Source organism: Acomys minous (assembly GCF_964271855.1).
Source record: "Acomys minous genome assembly, chromosome: 7".
Classification (NCBI taxonomy): domain Eukaryota; kingdom Metazoa; phylum Chordata; class Mammalia; order Rodentia; family Muridae; genus Acomys; species Acomys minous.
This window is the reverse complement of record NC_140488.1, coordinates 29,819,316-29,832,502: the sequence shown is the minus strand read 5'-3', so window position 1 is coordinate 29,832,502 and position 13,187 is coordinate 29,819,316. Positions and strand designations below refer to the sequence as shown.

Sequence of the window (13,187 nt, the reverse complement as noted above, 5' to 3'; positions counted from 1 at the left end):
GGCCCTCCCACCGACCTCCCTTTAAAGACAGGGCAAGTTGGCAGGAACAGAAAAGGGCCATTCGCAGTGTATAGATAAGCTTTTAGGAATGCCTTACTGTCTTTCAAAGGGATGAACAGGTTTGCTGCTTCAAGTCAGAAAAGCTGAGAGTTCTTTTTACAAAGTAGGCACTTAGTAGCTAGCAGAGAATTATTTGTTACATAAAATCCTTCCAGACAAAAATCTGGACCATTTTCTTAATTAAAGTAAATGTGTGTTTTCACTATTTTACTGTAAATTTGTAAAATGCAGGGTAATAATGAATCCTGGTTTTGCAGCACACTGTAAATCACTTGTGGTGCACTCCGGTTTAATAGGTGATAGTTTATTATTCATGTTCAGCATAAACTAAGTCATTAAAATTACAAATTCACAAGTAAGCTACAAGAATTATGCTTGTCTTCAAGATTATGGATTTAATCGTTGAGAATACAGTCAGACCCAGAGCAAGGAAAATTGTTGAAGCTAGAAGTTTTACCTGAAGCTTACCACTGAGATCACTGGAGCCATCTTTTCATTTGTATCAAGAGGAAAAAAAGTAGTAGACGAACAAAAGAAGGTTAGGTTGTTTTACAAGATGTATCTTTCCAGAATTCCAACTCATATTTCCAAAATGTGTGAATTACATGTATGACAGATGACATATTCATGTAATATGAGCCAGATTCGGGCATGGACAGTAGATGCTCCTTTTAACAGCAAAATTCTTTCATTTTTTCTCCTATGCTGACTGCTAAACTCTTTTGAAATTGCTAAGCTCTGTGCCAGTCTGGTTTTTCACTAAAAATGAGAAATGATCACGCATATGTTAGACTTGTTGCAACCAAATGCTTTTTCCCTGGCCCGTGAGCCCAGCCTCTTTCTAGCTATCTTTTGAAATGAGACATTTAACAAATATACTGAGAGCATCTGACTCCATGAGGCTGAGCTTCCTGTTTCTCACTTTTGAGGCCTCCAGAGGCTTAGTCTTCTAGAATTCAATTTATTCTTGTTGATGTGCTTTCTTTCCTCCTACTTGTTTCAGTTTAAAATTAGTGTCTTGATTAAATTCTAAAGGCAACTATACCAATAATAAGCCTGTCAAGGACTTATCCTGTAAAGTAAGAGTCTGGACCACAGGCACCCCCATAAGTAAATGTGTAATTTTGTTTTGAGTTTTTATGTAGTTTTGTCTGACTTCACTTTTAAATTATGCTATCTATTTGAAGGGATCATTTTACAGATAAGCTGATGAGGTCAGGGATTCTAGGGAACAAGCAGGGAGAGGGAGGGAGGAAGGAAGAGAGGGAGAGAAAGGGGAATTAACTTAATGTCCCCAGCTGTGCCTTAGAAATTCAGACAAATAAATGTACACCATAGCTATCTGTCACAGTTTTGAATCTAACAATGCCCTTTGCACGTGACACAGTGTTTCTCTTTGGAGGAGATTCTCTGAGACAGATGTTAGTGTTCAGAATGATTTTGTCAGTTTTTGCATTTGAAAACGGAGGGAGCTAAGGTTACATGATCATTTAGCTCTTCTCCCTTTCTCTGGAATATTTTCAGTGTGATGACTAAAAAGATATATGTATTGAGACATTTCTCTGCATTTTAAAATTTTATTATATTTCTTTTTAATGTATATATTTATATTATTACACACATATAAAAATAAACTACATACAGCAGGAAGAGGCACAAAACAATCATGAATTATATAAATGTTACATTCTTAGTGTTTTGGCTATTTGTATTTGGCAACCTTGTAGAAAACATCTTTTCTATCTTGGTAAGTCTAAAATTCTGAATGTAAATCAATATCTATCATATCTCATCATTATCAACTTAAAACATCTATCCAGATCTAAAAACATCTTAACCCCTAAACAACTAAGCTTATCTGTAAAACTAAACTATCTGGTCTTCAAACCCATCAGAGACTTGAGAAGGAATAAACATGATTACCTGAGTATGCAGGGAGTAGCTTTCCAAATGAGAAGACAACAGAGACAGTTTGCTACCTGAATCCTCACCCAAAACTCTCTAAAACATTGAAGCATCATCTTCAGCCTTCTAGTCCAATATATCTGACAGACATATTTGTGAGGCAGGAACTATTGAGTACTTGCTTACCCTGTCTTGGCAGAGTTTAGCCGTTGACTCTGCCTGCATCCTAGCTTGCCCATTTTTGGGCAGAATTCTGTCTGTGGCAGAAATGAGGACATTTTCCCCAGTGGCTTGTTTGCCACATTTGAAGCTATCTCCATAAGGAGGTTCTTTGATATTCATCATCTTCTTTGAGGTAGGCTGGGTGTTGCCAGGAGTTACCCTGTCTTGTTGTCAAAGAATCTTTAGAATAATAAAGACATCTTTAAATGCCATATGTTTTTATTATTCTCCACATTTTATTTTTAGTACTGAAAGGTATACTACTGCATCACTAATAGGCAGGGTTCAGAGGGAAGACACAAAAGCAGCTCTTCCATGCTTACCTTCTGTGCTGCTCTGATCTCACAGGGTTTTTTTTTTTAGTTCTTGCCATCATGATACATTCTACCATGAAGCCCTCAGAAGAGCTAACCTCATCTTGGAAACATGACCTTCGAACTCTAGACCTGTGAAGTAAATAAACCTCACTTGTTTTCTTTTTTTGTAAAGATTTGCTTTATTTCTATTGTGGGAAAGAATAGAATAGATATAATTGTTATCCAATTTGCTGTCCACTGTGTACACACATACCCACATACATACATATACACATACACCAAAAGTTACCCCCTGAAAAACAACCACCTTCAAACTGCACCAATACTTGATATTTTGACCAAGAGAATAGATCTTGGGAAGAAGTGTAAAATGCCAAATCAAATGACCAAGAAATGCTGAACAAACAGCATTATTAATATACAAAATATTTATATTACTGAACTAATAACAGGTGATATTCTCTGTGCCTGTAAAACTTTGGAACAACACAGCTGATTGTTAAATCTAGTCCATGCCAGCTTCTAAAATCCAGAGGATTTTAGTTAGCTCCATTTTTCAATGCTTCATCAAAATTTTCTGCAAGATCTGGAACATCATCATCCTCTTCATCAATGTCTTCTGGTTTGGGTGCTTTACTATCCAATATGTTTTGTGGGAACTGTTCAGCTAACTTTCTAAGGCTCCTTAAACTGTCAGTGCCAAGCTGGTTTAATATTCCAGAAAGCATTTCTGTGATTGGTTTGGCTTCTGCATGACCAATAATTGAAAAGGTGTTAGCGGAGAGGGAAGCTTGGACTTTGGGATTGTTGAAATGAATAACTATTCCATGGTCTTTAATCATGTTCACTTCTTCAATACCCACTATATTGTTCACAGCCAGTTTCTTTCGAGAACTCTGAAGTTTTTTTTGTCATCAGCAATGGCTGTCCTTCTTCCTGCGAGCTGTCCCCTTGCCCCCTATCTGGACCTGAGCTTGAAGTTTGGCTAATTTTCCTGATTCATGGTGTTGGTAAATCTGCAGCGGGGAGGGTCCTCCAAAACCAGCATGCAGCAAGAGCAAGATGGCTGCCTCAGCTGAGATGGAGAAAGACCCAAACCTCATTTCTTTTTAACATTATGCCACTTTAGGTATTTTATAACAGTAATAAAAAATAAATAGACTACATTTTGAAAACTGGTGATTCAGCTCACTTTGAATGTGCTCCATTAATTAATAATTTATAAGCATAGAAAATTATATTGAACAGACATATGATATGTAGTAAGGTAACCAAGCTGTTTAATATCCTAAGAAGGATAGAAACTTTATTATGGAGATAAAATATAATCCTCAAAATGATATATAACAGTACACTCTAGGAAAAGGCTATGTACCAAAATGGAAGGCATAGAAGAAAAGTACAGAATTTGATTACTACTGCCCACACAGCTGTCAGTTTACACAATGAGATTTCACTGTGATTGGTGAATTTTTTTTTACTAGTTAGTTATTACCTGCCGTATATTGACAACATTCATACACACAAGTAAATACGAATGTACATATATACGTAAACAAATCAGTTAAAAGATAAGGCCCTACCACCAGGCATGAAAGTTTCTCAATGATTAAATTGATTACAACCAGGGAACTTTATTTTCCTTATCCTCCAGACTATAACCTTTCAGAAAACTAGTTACTTTTTCATTGTGTACCACTCCATTGTTTCTACTTAGTGCCTGAGAAATAGGATGTGTACAACAAATTGTTGTTTAATGTGTATACATTGATTTTAGTTGTACAGTGCATCTCATCTCAGTTCTTATAGAACCTTGTATCTATTCATAGCCAAGAGCATTGAGAGGAACATGTGCTCTTTCAACATTAAGAAAGCTAGGATAGGATAGAGGTATGTATGTGGGTGGGTTGCTGGCCATCCTATTTAGAAAAGTTAGCAAGTTCCAGGTTCTGTGAGAGATGCTTTCTTAAAAAACAGGGTGAGGAGCAATTTGAGAAAGACAAGTAATACTGACCTCTATCCCTGGATACATGTGCACACCTGTGTGTAAACATGCATGCATAAACATGCACACACACACACACACACACACATACACAAGATGCAAAACAACTCAGTGCAAACTGCATCTGTCTCTATCACTTTCTATTATAATTACTATAACATGCCTGTCTCTCCTAATGAATAAGATACTTCATAAGTATCTGTCTAATCAAACGGGCAAATTTATTATTTTTAAAAGTATTGTAAATAGTTAATATCGGGGGCAAACAGAAGAGTCCTGGGAGTGTATATATCAAAGCTATCAATCTCCCTTGTTTTCTAAGATACTTTATTACCTCTTGAGTTATCTGTGGTTATTTCCTACTTCATCCAAAGCTCAATAGTATTATGGTACCTCTGAATTTCCTGAGCCTTATCTTTATCACAGACTTGCTTCCAACCTGTCCCCACACTGACAGCTAAGTTTTCCGCTCAGATGCCCCAAATAAAAATTGCTTCAACGTTTTATTGCTATATATTTGACACATCAAGCTCTTCACAAATAGGTTTCAGTTATAATGTTACATAGAGGTTTAGGCAAAAATAAAGCAAAAGAGTAAAATGCTCAACTTCCATAAAACTTGATTCCTCACTAAAATGCAGTGGTTCAAATGCCAGTTAGAGATAGCAGGATTTTCATTTTCACAAATCTAATTTTCTTAACACTAATAACCTACAAAGAACTTTTCAATGGCATTGGAAATTTTGAAATATTTAATTGATCTGGAATTTGATAAAAATCAAGGCAAACATGACAGAAATCATTGGAAATGGTAAAATCTACCATAGTTGACAACACTGAGCATATACCCTTTATTTGGCAGCAGGATAGTGCCAGCAAATTTCACACATTAGTAGTTAGGATTAAAAGAAGTCATTTTTTTGAGCAGGGGAAAAAGATAATAGAACAAACAATGATGGCTTTTTTTTTTTAACCTGTGATGCTAAACCTGAACCTGGTTTCTATGAATATTTAGAACTCTTGCCATGTGCTAGCATAAGACATGAAGACTCAGCTATAATGACCATGTTTATTTAATGTGTATTAACGGAGGGATTTATATAATTTTGAACTTAGAATGCATGTATAAGTATTCAATAAGAAAATATTTCTGAAATTTTATTTCTGCATACATTTGTATTTGTATAGAAATAATTATCATCTTCTGTAAATTGATAAGTAAATGTAGACTAGAAAAAGTTTTCAGAAAGAATAACACAATATATCAAAATGAGAAAATATCCCTGTCTACTTTCAATATAAACTATGCACTTAGAAATTAACACCTTAATAACTTTAATATGCTAAATTGGACAGTCAAATTAAACATGATTATCAATCTCATATAATACAAAAGACATATAGCAGCAATAATTTAATTACTCTACCATGCTCAGAGTCAGATCTGCAGATTGAAATAATTTTATTAAGATCCTTTCTTTAATAATTCTCCTCAAAATTCTTTATATAATTGGAATGAGTTAGATATTTATGGAATAGTATAACTGTACTTCCAGAAAGCCACTCTATATAAAGAAAACACTACATTTATTGTGAATTATCCTTTCTTACCATCAAGATAAATTTATACTAAGTCCAAAGGAAGGAAACATGTAAATAAATGTTGATAGTACAAGACCAATAATGATTGTAAAAAAGGTTAAACCAACCCAAAATAATGGTTGAGATCATGCAATATGTAATTAATTGCATTACATATTTTTAATTTATATATATACATATATACATATGTGTATAATGTTGATACCATTGCTAAATATCTGATTGGCAGGTAAAAATAATCCAACAGATATTTTTAAAGTACGTATTTGGTATTATTGGGTATTATGTAGATCAACTTACTAGTCAACATGTAATTTCTTTTCTTTTTCTTTCTTTCTTCTTTTGTTTTTTGGTTTTGTTTTTTTCTGAATAAACTGAGCTGTTCTGGAACTCGCTTTGTAGACCAGGCTGGATTCCAACTCACAGAGATCCACCTGTCTCTGTTTCTCAAGTGCTATGGTGAAAAGTGTGTACCACCTGGACAGAGTTCCAAAATATTCAGCATCTCTGGTTCTAAGCAGAGCAATTGAGAAAGAGGCTTCATAAGTGCACTTTATTAAATTGCTTTTGCTTTCTGCATTCCAATGGCCTTATCCCCAAAGTAGCTTGCACCCTCTTTATCTGCTCTGTGAGAAAAACTAGAGAATAAACTCATTGTCTTAAAAGTTAAGAATTTAAGGCAAATAGGGATTGGTACTCAAACGGGAAGATTAACTACAAAAGTGATTGCTTTTGGTGAAGATTTTTTGACATTTTTTAAAAATTTTATTAATGCAGAAATTTTGTTTTAAAATAGTCTATACATTTTACAGTGAGCCTGATAAATATCTTACTGTTTAACTTTAATAGTAATCGCCACTTAATGCTTTAGGCTGAAATAACAATAAACATAATTTATAATGTAATCATCAAGAAAGAGTCAGTGTAACCATTTCTGGCTGTTTTTAACAGTTATTGCTAATATTGGTGTTGGTTGAATGGCAAAATGATGTTTTTATACATTTCCACCAAAACTTTCACTAAATAACTTCTACTTTCTCTCATTTAGGGGCACTTGAATGATATTATTTGATTAACTGAGAAATCATTTCAGTTTGGTATTCATTTGAAGTTCATTAAATCAGAGGCTAAAGATTCTGAGCCACTGTATTCTCCAACTTGAAAAAAAATCAATACATTCTAGTTAATGGGCAGGCAACATTGTAACCAGATTAAGTGGGTGAACCTTGGCTAGCTCCAACAGCTCAGCAAACTTAATCCAGAAGAGGATAATACAAGACATTTTTGTTAAATATGTCTTCTCACAAAGTTAAGCCCACTATTTGTTTGAAAATAAAACATATATCTATAAGATTTAGTACATGTATGAACACTTCTTTTCTAAGGCTATAATGGCCCTAGCAAAGGTGATTGCCTTTACATCTAATAATTCATCCATCAATAGACACATGGAGCACAAAATTGGACAGAAATGTAGGTTTTAAGAATGATTTAATAAAAATTAAAACATTGTGATTTACAAGTTTATATCTCATCATCAATGGCAAGAACCAAAGATATCGTCACTGTTTCAGAATCTCCATCAGCACAATGGGAATAATAATATCATATTTGTATATTGAAAGGGTAAAATAAGAATGAATGCCAAATGTTATAATAGTACAATTATCAACTACAACCAAAGTCTTTTCAGATTTATAGATGTTCATAAAGAGTGCAATCTGTTTAGTTTCAATAGACAAACAGCAGGCCAGTTTAGAGCAGAAACTTAGGAGATATTGTGATTTTTTCCCCTTTTTACTTTAAGAACAAAATTCTTTTCATTTCCACAAAAACTAGTTTTGATGAATGGAAACATTTTATTATTACAAAATAATAGAATGCAAATATTCTCTGATAAAAATTAAAATAATTACATAAGTATTATTTAACATTTGTTGAAGCAATTATTTGCTTCAACAATGATTTAGCAAAATGTTTCCAATAAATTTTATTATTTATTTTAATTTAATGTGTATGGGCACTTTGACTATACATATACATATGCTCCACATGTTTTCAGTACTCACAGAAATGTTTTCAATTATATAGTGAATTGATAATTTTAATTTTCTCTGATTTTTTTTTTGGCTTGAAATAGACCAATGGCTGATTCTCAACCATGGTAGTATTATATGGTATGTAACTTGGATGTGCATACTTACTATCACAATATAATTTTATATTTGAAAAATGGTAAAGATAAAATATTTTCATAAAAAAGCTACAGAAAATAACACTCTCAATGGATTTCAGGGACATAAGTTTTTATGTGTATCAAAAGGAGACATATATTTGAATAGGCTGAAAAGTAGTGGGGAAGTTTCAGCCCATCTTCCAAAAAGCTCTGGAGAAGGGTTTCTGTTATTCCTGGAGCACTAATTTGCTAAAAGGTCATGTAAATCGCCAGCAATAACAATTTGCCCACAGTAATGTGTTGAAAATTTACTAAAGCTCAAGCAAGATTGATAAGTAAACTAAACACAACTGCTAAAAAGAAAACAGAGAAGAGCAAATTCTTGAGAAACAAATTGAGATATTGCCTAGTGTTTTTATATGACAAATTATCTTCATTCATCTATTTAATTTTTGTTTTGTTTTTATTTTAATTTATTACAAATTAAATTCAAACAACATCCCTATTGCTATCCTCTGGCTTGTATCTTCCTGCTCCTCCACCCCCTGTACCTCTTCAGCTCTATTCCCCTCCCCTAGACCTGAGACAGAAGGGGACCTCCTCCCCCATCATATGACCACAGCCTATCATGTCTCATCCTGATAGCCTGTATCCCCTTCCTCTGTGTGGGCCTACAGGGCCTTCCAGCAAGGGGAAGTGACCAATTCTATTTTTTTTTTTAAAGAAAATGTGTTGTACGTGCATGCCTCTGTGTGTGTGTGTGTGTGTGTGTGTGTGTGTGTGTGTGTGTGTGTGTGTGAGACAATTCATTCTGTTTGTGTCTTAATCATAGAAAAAATATGAAGAACTTTATATTATCTAAGTCCTTTGGAAAACTTTGAGTTTTCTTTTACCGAGTTTTAAATTTAGTACATGCTAAACATTATACTTTATCACTGCTTTTATACTGATTTTGATACTGGTACCCTTACAAGTCTGTCCTTTCTCTCTACCTCTTATATTATCTCAAGATGATCATAAGTTTGAGGTCACCCTAGACAAGACAGAAAGATCTCCAATAAAATAAAGAGGAAGGGAGCAAATGATTCTTGAAAATAGTTAATATTAACCCATTTTAAAAGTAAATTATAATTCTGAAATCATGAAACTAGTGATTTTGAACTTTGTGCTCAATAATTCATTGAAAGTGTGCCACATATATAATGTTAAACATATCTAACATTTCAAATATCATTTCATAAAGAATGCTTTGTATTATAGATTACATATAAACAAGTTGAAAGCTTCTATTGACAACACATTCCTACAAATTAATATAAGTGGACAGACCATAGCTTGTCAGTTTGGGTTGGATGAAAATGTGCAATAAACAGACTGAACAAGTGGTATAGGTAAACCTTTGACAAATGTAAGGTAAATTGAGCTGTTTGCTTGCCACAAATTGCTGACTTTGTTAGCTAAAGCTTGTGTAACATTGAAAATGCTTTACATATGTGAGCTAAAAATGAAAATCCTATCAAGCATAGCTCAGTGCGTTTTGCACAAATAAGATGATGTAGAATACTTTATTATGGAAATAAAGTAAATGGTTATCCAACAAACTCCCTCCAGTGCAGATGGAGATGTTAACATTAGTGAAAATGAAACAAATCTCTACTAAAATTTTATATGATAACAATTTTTATGTTCAAAGAATTAGCTCCTTTTCATAAATAAACCAGTAAAAGAGATAGAAATGTAGCAAAATGGTCAAGTATTTGCTAAGTATCTACCTGGGTTCAAATCTTAGAGAGAAAGGTGGGGGTGAAGAGGGAGAGGGAGAGGGAGAAAGAGAGAGGAAACAAAATGAAACTTAGTTAATCTTGTATAACTGTATAAAGTTTGTCACTTCTTCTAGTTTGATCATAAGCCAATATGAATACTCAGATGAAAATTAAAGTAGCTATTGTGCTTTTATGTTGTCTGTGCATGATAACAATACACAAAATCTTTTACTTACAGATATGACTTAAGGTAGGATATAATTTGCATATTTACAATGAAAAACCTGGCTTCCAGGTTCTGCCTACGTAAGACATGAAACATAAGCTCATGAGACTATTCTCTGGGTGGTTTTGTATATACTATGTGGTCTCCCTGAGCCTTTGACCTTTGTCCTTATGAAATATAGTACCCATACTACATGAGATTAAAATTACATGATTTTTATTAAAAAAATCTCAACCTTCATAGCATATTAAATATTGATTATAATAAAATAATGATAGTAATAAATAGACAGCATAGTTATCTTTAGGATTTTCAAAGTATTAATTAAAAAACACATGAGCTTGGATGGAGAGTATGACAGCATAGTCTTGTATGTGAATGAAATTTACATATATGGATATACTCCTAAAACATATTCCCATGCCAGCTTCTTTAATGTATTCAGCTTTCACCTTATGAAGCCCTGATGTGTCTAAAATACCCAAAGTAATATCACTCATCTTAAGTTTGTTTCTAACTACTCTGTTTTGTTATACAGATGTGCCTCTGCCTGAAATTATTTTATGGTAATTACTGTTTGTGTCTGCCTCTTAAAAATGTGAGCTATAACAACTTGTGTCTATCAGCTGTTGCTGAACAGATTACTATTTTGCTAAAAAAAGATGAAATCCTGTCATTTGTGACAGCAATTGTTGAAACTAGAGATTTTTATGTTAAATAAAATAAGCCACCCATGAAAGACAAGTCTTTGTGATATTCAGAATATGACATTGATGTCCTAGAAGTTTTATGAAGAGTAGATATTAGGGAAAATAGGAGGAGGAAAAAAGGCTGATCAGTAGTACTAAGTCATACTCCTATAGGAATAAGGCATTGTAGTATTGGGTAACTATAGAAAACAATTTTATGTTTTTAAAAAATAGGGAAAAGAATATTGATATTTTTAACAATAAAGAAATGAGAAATGTATGAGGATATAGTATATAATCTGGGTTATAAATTATGTAATTATATATGTATAGAGCTACTGAAATATAACAGGGTACCTTATTGATTTATTTTTATGTTTTTTATTTATCTGTTTAAAATAATTAAAAATAATAAGAATAAAGTAATAAAATTATTTCATTATATTTCATAAAAATATGAAAAGATGTATTGTAAAGCAATATATCATTACATATTATCCATAATATTTTAAATTATTTCATCACTATAAAAATTAATAAAATTATTTCACCATGTAGAGTGGGCTGACTGAAGTCACAAATATCCACCTGCCTCTGCCTCCAGAGTGTTGTGATTAAAAATGTGTGCCAACTCGCTAAGCTATAAAAGTATTTTATTATCCAGGTTCAAAGATTTCTCAGTAGATAAAGCACTTTCTAGCAAGTATGGACAGCAGAGTTTGGATTTGCGGAACTTAACTGAAAGTTGAATGGACAGAGTGTCTGCCTGTTGTCCAGTACTCCAGAAGCAGAGACAGAATTCCCAAGGAATTAGCCAGTGTTCCTATGCTTCAGTTTCAGAGATAGAACCTGACTCATAAGTGAGGAAAGTAAGAAAGAAAGTAAGTAAGTAAACACAGTGTAGAGTGATTGAGGAGGACATCCAAGACCAACTCTGGACATCTTTATGTACAAGTACATATATACATATTTACCCCGACCAATATGAACTCCATACATGCATGTATTCGTATTACATATGCAGGCACCACCACATGAAAACACACTGCAATAAATAATGTAAACTCTAGGAAGGCATACAACCTATTTTGCTGTTTGTATGTTTCATTGGTGTACTTAATGACTTCATGAGTGTTTGATACATAGTAGAGTTTCATAAATACTGAGTTACAAGTGAATAGAGCTGCTTAACTCCACCAAGCCACATAATTGAATACATTTTTTATCATGAAAATAGGCTTCAGGCTTGTTGTTAATGGGCTCAAATGTTCCCAGAGGTTTTCCCTGGAGGTTTTGTCTAAATGGAAGGCCCAGGTTTATTTTTTTTCCCAGTCAACTGCTTCAAAATTCTAGTTAATTCTCCAGGTGAATAATTAGGATAAAAGTTAATTCTTCAGATGAATTCTAAGGAATTGATTATTTCTCTAGAGGCCATTGGGCTGCATTTAAATCACCATTTCACTTTGGACTCTGAATGATCCAATTTACAAATCCCAATGAATCAAATTAACTAGCTAACCACCAAATGTAATCTCATTCAGGGAGTGAAATATCTGGTTGCATTGTCTTCGTTAGTTAAATGAACTCTATTAGTTAAACTTCACTTCCATTTGTATTATTTTAACACAAACCGCATTGGAAGCTTTTAGCCCTAAAAATGACTGTGATACTGAACTCTCTATTTTCTTTGTTGGATTCAAACTATGAAATCACTCTCCTCTACCCCTGACTTACATCCTCATCTGGATGTAAATATCATGGTACAACTTCATAATATAATTATTGTAAAAAATTTCTATATGGCTCAATGTTGATAAAATAAAATGTGTTTCTTTCACTGTTTGATATTATGTAAATTTTAAGGGAGTGGAAGTTTTTGCCCTAGAGTAGAAAACTGTTTTATGGGAACTGACTTTCTGTGAAGGTGTCCGTTAAAAAAATCCCTCTATGGAATTACACATCAAATTAAAAACAAATAGTTCTTATGCTTGAGCTTCTTGCTAAAGACGTGATGCAGCTTTGATATCATTTCTCTAGTTTTTTTCCTAAAGACTTCTGCAGTTTCATTTCCGTTCTCATTCCTTAAACATCTGGCTTCAACTATACCTTCAGTTTTCTCGGAGTGTGGCCAATTCTGACAGGTGTTATTGTTCTATTCCTGTGCATCAGCACTTGATAATATTGTAAGGACTGTAAGCAAATTGCTCAGGTAGAATTGGCAC

The 13,187-nt window shown here is 33.4% G+C and overlaps 1 protein-coding gene and 1 pseudogene across 5 annotated transcripts in view; both read right to left on the bottom strand.

Moving 5' to 3' along the window:
- The window catches only part of TENM1 (teneurin transmembrane protein 1), an 839,058-nt gene that overhangs the window by 619,054 nt on the left and 206,817 nt on the right, over nucleotides 1-13,187 (bottom strand). The gene's annotated exons all lie outside the window — the stretch shown is intronic.
- Nucleotides 2,667-3,591, bottom strand: LOC311601844 (transcription factor BTF3 homolog 4-like; annotated as a pseudogene). Its single transcript has one exon. The product of its transcript is annotated as a transcription factor BTF3 homolog 4-like (transcript).